The 12,543-nt window shown below is 45.4% G+C and overlaps 1 pseudogene; it reads left to right on the forward strand.

Annotated features, from left to right (window-relative positions):
• Positions 1-1,877: 1,877 nt before the first annotated feature.
• Positions 1,878-9,880, forward strand: LOC104824666 (annotated as a pseudogene).
• The last annotated feature ends 2,663 nt before the right edge of the window (positions 9,881-12,543 follow it).

A 12,543-nucleotide genomic window follows, 5' to 3' on the forward strand; every position in this document is an offset into this window, starting at 1 on the left:
GTCTAAACGGTGGGGCTATTAGTTGGAAGAGTTCCAAACAGCCAACCGTTGCAGATTCGACTACAGAAGCCGAGTACATAGCAGCATCGGATGCAGCTAAAGAAGCTGTTTGGATCAGGAAATTTGTGGGAGACCTGGGGGTCATTCCTAGCGTTGCAGATCCCATTGAGTTGTACTGTGACAACAATGGTGCGATCGCACAAGCAAAGGAACCCCGGTCACACCAGAGATCCAAACACATACTCAGGCGATTTCACTTGATTAGGGAAATCATCGACAGAGGAGACGTGAAAATAAGTAGAGTGTCGACAGATGATAATATTGCCGACCCGTTGACGAAGCCTCTCCCTTCGTCAAAGCATGATTGTCATGTTGTGGGTATGGGGATTAGATGCTTGTAGGATAGATCATAGAGCATAGTGGGAGATTGTTGGTTGTAATGCTCTACGATGATCCGTGATATGACATTTTGACTATTTATTGATTCATTGGTTTATGAATGCATTAGTTTTCCCGTTATATGATTAGCATGTTTGTTATATTACGGTAAATATCCTTGAATCATTGCAGATGATTTTAAACTCCCTGGTCAGTTATCATTGTGGGAACAATGATGAATTAAGACCAACATGATGTGTGATAGATGATTATGATCATGTGCATCGGAATGTCACACACCATTAGGGATGGATCACACATGAAGAGAACGACGCAAGAGCACCAGACCGTCCGGTCCAGATCTGGACCGGACGGTCCAGACGTACAGACCGTCCGTTCTATGTGTAGTTACGGACCGTCCGTTCTGCGTTGAAAGCCAGACCGTCCGGTCCAAGACCTAGACCGGACGGTCCGACTTTCGGGCAGATTTTCTGTTTCGCGTTTTAAGGGTTTTGGGCAATTCTAATTAATGGGAGAGCCCCCACAAACCCTAGAAAAAAAAAACCTCAGACGTCCAAGACACTCATTAGAGCTTAGAGAAGCTTGATTTTGAGTTCTAGTGATTGGAATATTGATTCCAAGTCAAGGACATCGTTTTCTCTTCACTAATCCTAGCACATACGTTCCAAAGTGTTGGAATTCATCCCGCCGGTGTGGATACGTGTAGAGGAGTTGTGCTTTCAACTCTTGGTGATTAAAACAGACCCTAGATCGATTGATACTTCCAGATCTTGAAAGAACGAGGTAAGTATTCGAGTTCCACGACGATATACACGATTGTTCGGGTTATTGCACAACTGGTTTTGTGTGACGTTTGGTTAGGTTTAGATCTTTCCTTCCGCTGCGTGAAACCTAGGCTCCAAACCCTAGATTTGCGTTCCTGATCTATTCTAGTTCGTATGCTAGGAACCCGCAGGGATCCCAACACTAGATTTGCGTTATCAAGTTTTTGGCCCTGTTGCCGGGGATAGTTTAGCGTTAGGATAGAGATTTCTTTGAATCTAGATCCTCTCTCGTTACTTTTATCCCGTTCCTGATCTATTCTAGTTCGTTGTCCTATTTTTCTGATGTGTAGGTTTTTCCGGTGTATGACCAGGAGCTATGGGCTTGACAACCTAGTCCCTTTTGATCCAGAAATCGAGAAATCCGTCAAACGCATTCGGAAGAAGAAGAAACAACAGAAGAAGATGTAGGAACGTGCTTTAGCTGTCGAGAATGACAATGATACTTACGGGACGTATCTTCAGCCCAAGTACACTCAACAGCTCTCATACGACCGCAATAAATTTGAATTTTAGTCGGCATTCATCAGTAAGCTCAGCTCGTCGGCATTTAGGGGTAGACCTAATGAAGATCCAATTCCCCATCTGACTCGATTCAAACTGCTATGTCAGTCTGTGAAGACAGTTCAAGGAGTCACCGATGAGTCACTTATGCTAATGGCTTTTCCATTCTCTCTAATGGACGCTGCATTAGAATGGCTCTACACACTGCCACCAGATTCCATTTTCTCTTGGGATCAGATGCAAGAGAAGTTCATGCAACGATTCTTCCCTACTAGCAAAACCCAGCTCGCGAAGCAACAGATCAACTCTTTTATGCAGGAACCTGATGAATCTTTGCGCGAGACTTGGGATCATTTTCTTGGATATCAATGCCTCTGCCCTCATCACGGTTTGGACAAGAGGTACCTTATCTCCACTTTCTTGCAGGGTCTAAAGGAAGATACTCGAGTCCTCATTCGAGTTGCCTGTGGAGGAAGCCTCAATGAGAAGTCTTTTGACTTCATCGAACAACAAATCACTAAGATGGCTAACGAGTGTGCTCCTTCCCACGAATTCATCAGAAATATTGGCTTTAAAGACAACCCGTACAGGTAAGGAAAGTCCATCTGAAATACATGTTTTACGTGCAGAGCTTGCCAAATTTAGAATGCAGGTTGAAAACGCCCATCAAATCACTGATCTGGACGCACCACAAGACGAGTACGTGCATGGAGATGTCAGCTACGTCGCCAACAATCCGTACTCGAACACATACAACCCAGGTTAGAGGAATCACCCAAATTTCTCATACAAGAACTCCTCAAATGCTCTAAATGACAACACAACAATTTCGGTGGTTCATCTATCCCGGACTCTTCTCAAGGAAATCAATCTCAACCCCGAAATGCCTACCAGCATCAGAATCCAGCCCCTCAACACTACCGCGCTCACCGTCAGCCTCAGCAGAACTTCGGCCCACCTCCATCTCAATCACAGGTAAGTCCTGACCCTAACATCAAATCTATGCTTGCACAACTTATGCAGGGTCAAGAAGCCATTCGCACCGAGATGCGAGAACATCAGCAGAAGACCGATGCCCATCTCAAGCTAGTTCATAATCAGATAACGCAACTCGCTGCCTCTGTTCTTTCGCGACCTCAGAGATCACTTCTTGGGAACCCGGAAGCAAACCCCCGAGAGCACTGTAACGTTGTGTCCTTACGTAGTGGCAAAGAGCTCGTTAACCCTGTCATCACATCTACAGAAAAAGGTCAGTGCTCTAACCCTGTTCCTGCATCTTTTCCTGACCCCATTTCGGCTGACAAATCGACAGAGATCTTGGGTGATGAAGAGCGCGACGTATATATTCCACCGCCACCACGTCCGCCTCCGGTTCTTTTCTCTCAACGACTCAGGAAAACTAAAGAAGACACCCAATTTGCTCGATTTGCTGACATGGTGCGTAAGTTGGAAATCACTATGTCGTTCCACGAGGTTATCACTCAGATGCCATCCTATGCCAAATTCCTGAAGGACATTCTCACAAAGAAGCGCGTCATCGAGAAGGAAACCATCACGCTTAATCCCGGTGCAGTGCCATTCTTCAGCACGATCTGCCACCGAAAATGTCGGATCCTGGTAGCTTCTCGATTCCCTGCAAATTGGGAAATGTTTCTATAGATCGTGCTCTTTGTGATTTAGGTGCCAGTGTAAGTCTCCTACCACTCCATCTACAAGAAACTCAACGTGGGAGAACTCAAACCGACTCGCATGGCTCTTCAACTAGCTGATCGTTCTGTCAAATACCCTCTGGGTATTCTCGAGGACGTTCCGCTGAAAGTAGGCGATTACTACGTACCGATCGATTTCATTGTGCTTGACATGGACGAAGACTCCAAAATCCCGATTATTCTAGGGCGGCCATTCTTAAACATGATGCGCACGCACCGAGTCTTATATTTAATACCCGATTCGTACCACTATCCGCAAGTATACGGTAGTTGTAGTACCGGGGTCGAACACGAGGACTAGGATGTATTAGTCTATCTCTAAGCTAGATTAGGTGGTCAAGTAAAAGTGTGGTTTGTGGTAAGGGTCGGAATATAAGAAAGCAAGTAAAATTAACGGTTTGTAAAACGATGGTTTGAGGCGTTGTAGGTTCGGGATCCCTCAAGAATCACATGGATGGTTAATGATGCTACAATGTCTATGGGTTATCCTCCATATGGGGGTTTCAAGCACTTCTTCTAGAGTTTGTCTCTCCCAAGCTTAAACTCACTACCTAGAGGATCGATTCACCCATCTCCCAATGATCTAAATGATCTCTAGATGCATTAGTGTACCCTATCATGAACCCTAAGCAAGTTAAGCCATCTCCCAATGTGAATAACTCACTCATTTGACATTTGCTTCCAAACATCATTCCCATATCCCTATGATCAATGTGTTCTACAATCATATCAATTAGGGTATCAACCAAATCAATAGCATTAAGCACAAAACATCAAACCCATGGAAGAAACTCAAAGACATCATAGATTAAGCATAGGTATCCATACAAAAGTGGGGATCCCTCACCCACAACAAAATCACTACTCCATAACTAGGGTTTTAAAACAGAAAGCAAAATGAAGAAACATGGAAAAGGAGAAGAAATGCTCAAGATGGTCTTCAATGGTGGTCCTCTTCTTCTCCTAGCCTCCTTGATCTCCAAAATCTCCCTTTTCTTCCTCTCCAAGATGATTTTTCTCCCAAGTGTCTAGCCTCCTTTCTCTCTCCTCCAACTCCCCTTTTTGTGAAAGTTCCGAATTAGGTTTTCTCCTCCAAACATGGGCTTTTCCTTTTTGGGCCGATTTTGATTTCAGGCGGTCGCTCATTTTTCAGGCGGGTCGCTCATTTTTCTTCCGGTCGCTCATTTTTCGGGCGGGTCGCTCATTTTCCTCTGACACGCGAAAAAACAAGCGACCGCTCATAAAATGAGGGACCGCTCACAAAATGAGCGACCGCCCATAAAATGGACGGGTCGCTCATTTTGTCTGAGCTTCCCGAGCATTCTCGAATTCTTGTTCTTCCGTACCCGCTTCGTGAGGATTCATCGTGGAGTCTTCCTGCAAGGAAAAACAAGCAAAACAACCTACCCATGGCCATCTAACGTCCTATGATGCCTAGAATGTGAGAAGAATTGTGATGCACGACGTTATAAAACCGGTGAAAAACCCGTGTGATCAAAACACTGCAGATGTCATTGTCCACGTTCGTGCCGGCTGACTAACACTCAAGATCGTGACAAAACGGTAGAATTCACGCTCGACCAGAATTTCAAGCAACCATCTACAGTGGACTCTATATGTTACATCGACTTGATGGATGCTTTAGCCGATGAGGTACTCTTTGAATTTCGTGATTTCGATGCCCTCTCTATTGCTCTTCTTTCTGAACAGGACTGCAGTACCTCTACGGAGCCTCAGAGTCACGCATACACATCATTCCTGGACGGTTTAGATGAAATGCCATGCAACACGGCCGTGTCTCATACAAACACGGACCGTGTCGATATTCTGCCGAAAAACATCAAACGTGACGCGCCCGTGTTTGCCACCAGCTCAGTCCGTGTTTCATGCAACACGGCCGTGTTGTCATTCGACACGGACCATGTCAAATGTCTGAGCAATTTTTCGAAACAAGACACGTCTGTGCATCATTTCGGGCCAGCCCGTGCACAACTTGACACGGCCGTGTCGAGTGTGAACACGGACCGTGTCGCTCTCGGATTCATCTCCAATCTGTTCCTCTGTTCGAATCGTTGCCCGTCTTCACCGCCAAGTCAATACCCATACATCATCTACCTGACTGGGACCCTGAAATCGCGAAACTTGAACTAAAACCCTTGTCCATTGGACTCAAGTACGCATTTCTCGGTCTCGATTCCACTTATCCTGTTATCGTCAATGTTGCCTTGGATGATCTACAGCTCGAGCGTCTCCTCACCATATTGCGAGACTACCGGAAACTATCGGATACACTCTAGATGATATCAAAGGTCTCAACCCTTCACTGTGCATGCATCGAATTCATCTGGAAGACGATTCCAAATCATCCATCGAACATCAACGTAGACTTAATCCATCGATGAAAGAAGTCGTCAAGAAAGAGGACTAAAACTTTTGGATGCAGGTATTATTTACCCTATATCCGACAACCCTTGGGTAAGTCCGGTTCAAGTCGTCCCGAAGAAAGGCGGTGTGACGATGATCAAAAACGACAAAAATGAGTTGATTCCGACAAGAACGGTAACATGTTGGCGTATGTGCATCGATTACAGGAAGCTAAATGCGTACACTCGCAAAGATCATTTTCCTTTACCTTTCATTGATCAAATGCTTGAACGTCTTGCTCTTCATTCCTATTTTTGTTTTCTTGACGGCTACTCGGGATTCTTTCAAATCCCTATTCACCCCAATGATCAGGAGAAGACAACTTTCACTTGCCCTTACGGGATCTTCGCCTATCGGCGCATGCCATTTGGGCTTTGCAACGCCCCTGCTACTTTTCAACAATGCATGATGGCGATCTTCTCTGACATTATTGAAGATTCGATGGAAGTGTTCATGGACGATTTTTCTGTCCACGGACCTTCCTTCGATGTTTGTCTAACTAATCTTCGTAAAGTTTTGGATCGATGTTTGCAGACCAATCTAGTGCTCAACTGGGAGAAGTGCCATTTCATGGTACAAGAAGGCATCGTTCTCGGACACAAAATCTCCGACAAAGGCATCGAGGTTGACAGGGCTAAAATCGAGGTGATCGAGAAATTACCGCCCCCGCACAATGTTAAGGTCATCCGCAGTTTCCTTGGTGTCATGCCGGTTTCTATCGTCGTTTCTGTTGGGATTCCTGGGATCTCTAGAGCGAATCCTATTCCTAAGAGATCAATTCTAGGGTTTGCGCAGCGGATATAAAACAAAAATTGATAAACCCTAGAACCATGCTTCTATTGAAATCGTAGAAACTCGTTAGAACGCTTACCTTAATCGATCCGGGGCCTGTCTCTATCGATGAATCGTTCTGATCACGAAAGGCAGGAAGATTACCTCGCCCTCTACACGTATCCACACCTCGGGATGGATTCCAACGATTGGAACTTGTCTGCTAGGACTCGAATCTCTATTCAATTTGTGCACCGAGAGATCTCGAGACTTAGAACACGTTTTTGGATCTCCAAAAACTCTCTCCTTTCTGTCAAAAGTCGGATGTTCAAAGTCTGTTACGAATTAGGGTTCTAATCACTTTCTTATAAAGTGATTTAACCCTAATTTCGGTTTAATTTTCGGAAAACCGGAACCCGGAACGGACGGTCCAGAAAAGCACGTGGACCGTCCGTTCCAGCATGTAGAACGAACGGTCTGCCTAAACGTGGACCGTCCGTTCCACCACGTAGAACGGACGGTCTGCGTGCTAATGTGGAACGTCCGTTCCAGTCTCCAGAACGGACGGACCACACGTCTACTACCTATCTCGAATAGAGTTTGTTCGTGATCATACGAACGCCGGTGATGATTCCGGTTGATGATCCTTTTGTATCGCGATATCATATGTCGAACATAAGGCATGGACAAGCCACCTTATCTGATTCGACTGCTTTCTCGTTCACTGAGTTCGACTGTCTGAAATAGACGACGTTCGTCTATAGTGCGGCCACACATTTCTACAGTCTCGCTCACACGAGGGGCCCAGCGATATCTCTCTCTTTTACGAGAGGTACAAATCCCGTCTTGACTATCTACAATCCAGCACATGATTTGTTTCGTACCTGATACACGCCTTTATAATCCTCCTGTTACGCAGGACGTTTGACGCATTCAAGGCACGAAACTCCTCATGTTGGATTCCGTAGATATCTCAGGTCTAAGGATCCGATCATGGAACCGTCATATGAGATTCAAGTCATGACTCTAATCCATGTGACAATCTCATGCGGGTCAATCCAGTATTTCGTTCTCCAACGAATACCTATGACTGTGATCGTATCCAATACCTATGATCATTCCTATGATCATCTATCACACATCATACTAGTCTTATTATGTCGTTGTTCCCACAATGACACAAGACCAGGGAGTTTAGTATCATTCATAATGATACACGGATTTCATAACATATTAAAGTATGCATAGTACGTAATGAATCAAACACTAATCCATAAAACTATAGAAAGTGTCAATACATCAAATGTATCATAATCATAGCTCATAAACAGTACATCATAGAGCACCAAACCAACAGTTTCATCAAGGATTTCTCCAAAATCACCAAACCTCTTACCGATCTCCTCTGTAAGGATGTACCTTTCGTTTTCACTAATGATTGCCTTGCAGCTTTTGAGACGCTAAAAAAGGCGTTGATTTCCCCGCCCATCATTCAACCACCAGATTGGGATATGCCCTTCGAAATTATGTAAGATGCCAGTGATTATGCAGTAGGAGCCGTACTTGGACAACGATGGAATAAAGTACTTCACGCGATCTACTATGTCATCAGAACTTTGGATGATGCTCAGGTAAACTATACTATAACTGAGAAAGAACTGCTTGCCGTTGTTTTTGCATTTGAAAAATTCAGGTCATACCTTGTCGGCTCCAAAGTCATAGTCTACACCGATCACGCCGCTCTGCGATATTTGCTCTCCAAAAAGGACGCTAAACCATGCCTCATCCGTTGGATATTACTTCTTCAAGAGTTCGACCTTGAGATCCGGGACAAGAAAGGAGCCGAGAATGGAGTAGCTGATCATTTGTCTTGCCTTGAACTTCTAGAGCAACTTCCCATTGATGACAATCTTCGCGATGAGCATGTCTTTGCCATCTCTACTCTTCCAGAAACCCCGTGGTATGTTGATTACGTCAATTACCTGGTAAGTGAAATCCTTCCACCAGATCTGAGTTACAATGCCAGGAAGAAATTTCTCCACGACGTCAAAGACTATTTCTGGGACGATCCTTTCCTCTTCAAGAGAGGTACCGACGGTCTATTCCGCCGCTGCATCCCTGAAGGTGAGATCTTCAGTGTTATTTCCCATTGTCATTCTTCTGACTACGCATGTCACTTCGCGACATTAAAAACCGCGACAAAAATTCTTCAGGCTGGTTTCTATTGGCCCACGCTCTTCAAATATGTCCACAGGTTTGTTTCTTCATGTGACGCTTGCCAGGGTATGGGTAATATATCCCGTCGTCATGAAATGCCCCAACAATATATTCTTGAGGTAGAACCATTTGATGTCTGGGACATAGATTTTATGGGACATTTCCCCTCTTCTTGCGGAAATGTGTACATTATGGTTGCAGTTGACTACGTGACCAAATGGGTGGAAGTCCTGACAAGTCCCACAAACGACAACAAGACCGTGGTGCGCATGCTCAAATGCACGATCTTCCCACGATTCGGTGTTCCCCGTGTCATCATCAGCGATGGGAGATCGCACTTCATCATGCAACCGCACGATCAAAGCACTCCTGCTCAAATACAGTGTCAAACACAAGATTACAACACCTTATCACCCTCAGACCAGTGGAATGATAGAAGTTTCAAACCGTGAGATCAAGTCCATACTCGAGAAGACGGTATCCAAATCCCGAAAAGATTGGGCTCTCAAACTCGATGATGTCGTCTGGGCTTATCGCACAGCATTCAAAACCCCCATCGGGATGACACTGTTCCAACTCGTCTACGGCAAGGCATGCCATCTCCCCGTGGAATTGGAGCACAAAGCTTACTGGGCCATTAAGCAGTTGAACTACGACATCAAATCTGCAGCCGAGAAACGAGTTCTCTCGCTCCATCATCTTGAGGAAATACGCCTTGATGCGTATGAAAACGCCAAAATCTACAAAGAGCGGACGAAGAAATGGCACGACAAGCATATCCTCCAGCGTGATTTTCAGGTAAACGATCTTGTTCTTTTGTTTAACTCACGATTACGACTTTTCCCAGGTAAGTTGAAATCCCGGTGGTCTGGTCCGTTCAAGATCAAATCCGTATCACCGAGCGGTGCCATCGAACTATGGGATAATTCCGGAAGTTTATTCAAAACTAACGCTCAACGTCTGAAGCTCTACAACCCTGCTTGTCTGTCGGACACGAGAGGTGCCATCGCCCTCTCTGATCCCACAGAGTCGTGAATCCTTGTCGGGTCCAGCTAATGACCTAAAACAAGCGCTTGTCGGGAGGTAACCCGACCCCGTATCCTTACTATATATTAGCTTTGTTTTTCTCTTTCTTTTCATTATATTCTCTCTACCCGCTCATTGCTATATCTTCTCTCGTGGTCTAATTCTGGCTATTTCAGGTCTCACGGGTCACCGGACTATTCATCTTTCTATTTTGACCGAAATTCAGCACGGCCCGTGTTGCGTGTAACTCGACCGTGTTCACTATTTTTCGATTTTCATAGAGATTCTGCACGGCCCGTGTTAATTTGAACACGGCCGTGTTCGTTCTCGCGAACTTTTCACAGAGATTCTGCACGGCCCATGTTCTACTTCAACAAGGTCGTGTTCAACTAATTCGACGCAACGACACGGACCCTCGCCTTCCCCTCGCAGCTGCCACCGCGCCCCACCACCGCCGTTCCCATCACCGCTGTCGCCGCCCTTAATCTCGAGCACGGCGCTAGTGTACTATGTCAGTCGCCGACGCCTGTGTATTCCGCCGCCACTACGACCGCCGCAGTCTCCCCTCGCCGCCGCCTCACCGCCGCCGTCTCTCCATCTCTTCCACCCTCACTCCGGCGCCGTCTTCTGTTGTATCCGGTAACCCTCCGTTTCATCCTCCCTAACTCCGAGTATGGTGAACACAGGACAAATCGAAGGCCGCCCCGAAAGAGGTCCGAAGCGCCGGTACAACCGCACGCTCCCGGACATTGGTCCCCTCGCCGAGGTGCCATCATGGAGCTTACCGACCTCACTCTGATCCGACCTGAACCGGGCATTCTTCAGATCAATCACCGGGACAATACCACCAAGGCCATCTACCTCGAACTCGAACGATAAGGCTTACAACCGACCAAGTTTTTCGGTGATGATCTCGATCGCATCGGAATCCATGACGAGTTGGTTCGTATCTTTGACATGCTCGGGTGGTCGAATTTTCTGACGGTACATGAGAAGAGTTTCAAGACTTTGACTCTGGAGTTCCTCTCTACCATCCATTGCTACTTTCCGAGCAATGGCAGTACAACGAATGCCTTCATGAATTTTTGGATGTGGAATAACGAGTATCGCCTCTCCATACGTCAGTTCGCCGATATCCTCGGAATCGAGCCAGGTACATCTTCGAAGCTCTCTCTCTTTCTACCTCAGCGTCAGGAAGCTTTTTGGTAGGCTATCGCCGCTCGATCGTACGAGAGTCGAACCGCAAAGGCGATTTGGATCCGCCACCCAGTGGCTCGGTATTTTCACCAATTCCTTACCAGCTGCCTCCTCGCCTGAGCTGCCGGCGGCACGGTGAATCATCAGGAACTTGGTTTTCTTCGCTGGGCTTTGAGCGACGCCTTCGACGGTGACACTTGGGGAATGGAGGAAGTATGCCTTGCTTCCCGTATGGCGATGCATCTCAGACATTCGCTCAACCAGGGAATCCGACCGACGTCAATGTTGGTTTAGTGCTCTATGATGTACTGATTATGAGCTTTGTTCAGATACATTCGATGTATTGATACTTTCTATATGTTTTTTTATGAGAGTATCTTGTTCATTACATGTTCCTACATGCTAGATCTGTTATGAAATCCATGTATCATTATGAATGATACTAAACTCCCTAGTCTTGTGTCATTATGGGAATAACGACATAATAAGACTAGTATGATGTGTGATTGATGATCATAGAGATGATCATAAGTATTGGATACGATCACAGTCATAGGTATTCGTTGGAGAACGGAATACTGGATTGACCCGCATGAGATTGTCACATGGACTAGAGTCATGACTAGAATCTCATATGACGGTTCCATGATTGGATCCTAAGACCTGAGATATCGACAGAATCCAACATGAGGAGTTGCGTGCTTTGAATACGTCAAACGTTCTGCGTAACAGGAGAACTATAAAGGCGTGTATCAGGTACGAAACGAATCATGTACTGGATTGTAGATAATCAAGACGGGATTTGTACCTCTCGTAAAAGAGAGAGATATCGCTGGGCCCCTCGTGTGAGCAAGACTGTAGAAATGTGTGGCCACACTATAGACGAACGTCGTCTATTTCAGAGATCATCAGTCGGAGATTCTGCGTTTTACTGCTATTCCGGATGAGCCTACAGGGTCACACACAATAGGGATGGACAAGTACGTGTGCTAAATTATCCCGATTAGGAATCCTAATTGGATTGAGATTCCTAATTGGAATAGGAATCCTAATGGGATTAGGAATCCTATTATGTATAGGAATCCTAATGAGATTAGAATTCTATTACATCTAGGAAACCTAATGAGATTAGAATTCTAATAGGTTTAGGAAACCTAATTAGATTAGGATTCCTAGTAATCTATTCCTTGTCAAATTAGAATTTTGGAAAGTCTATATAAGGAGAATGTCTTCTAGGGTTTTAAAGGGGGGAAAAAGAAGAAGAAGAAAAAAGAAAAGAAAAAGAAGAAAAAAAGAAGAAAAATAAAAACCTAAGCCTCCAAAAACCTTGCACACAAGAGAGATCGAGATCTCTAGTCCTAGCAGACAAGTTCCAAGGTGTTGGAATCCATCCCGACGTGTGGATACGTGCAGAGGGCGAGGTATTCTTCCTGCCTAAAGTGATCGGACGAACAGATCAATTGATACAAGCCCCG

The sequence above is a fragment of the Tarenaya hassleriana genome, unplaced genomic scaffold (assembly GCF_000463585.1).
Source record: "Tarenaya hassleriana unplaced genomic scaffold, ASM46358v1 Cleome40, whole genome shotgun sequence".
Classification (NCBI taxonomy): Eukaryota; Viridiplantae; Streptophyta; class Magnoliopsida; order Brassicales; family Cleomaceae; genus Tarenaya; species Tarenaya hassleriana.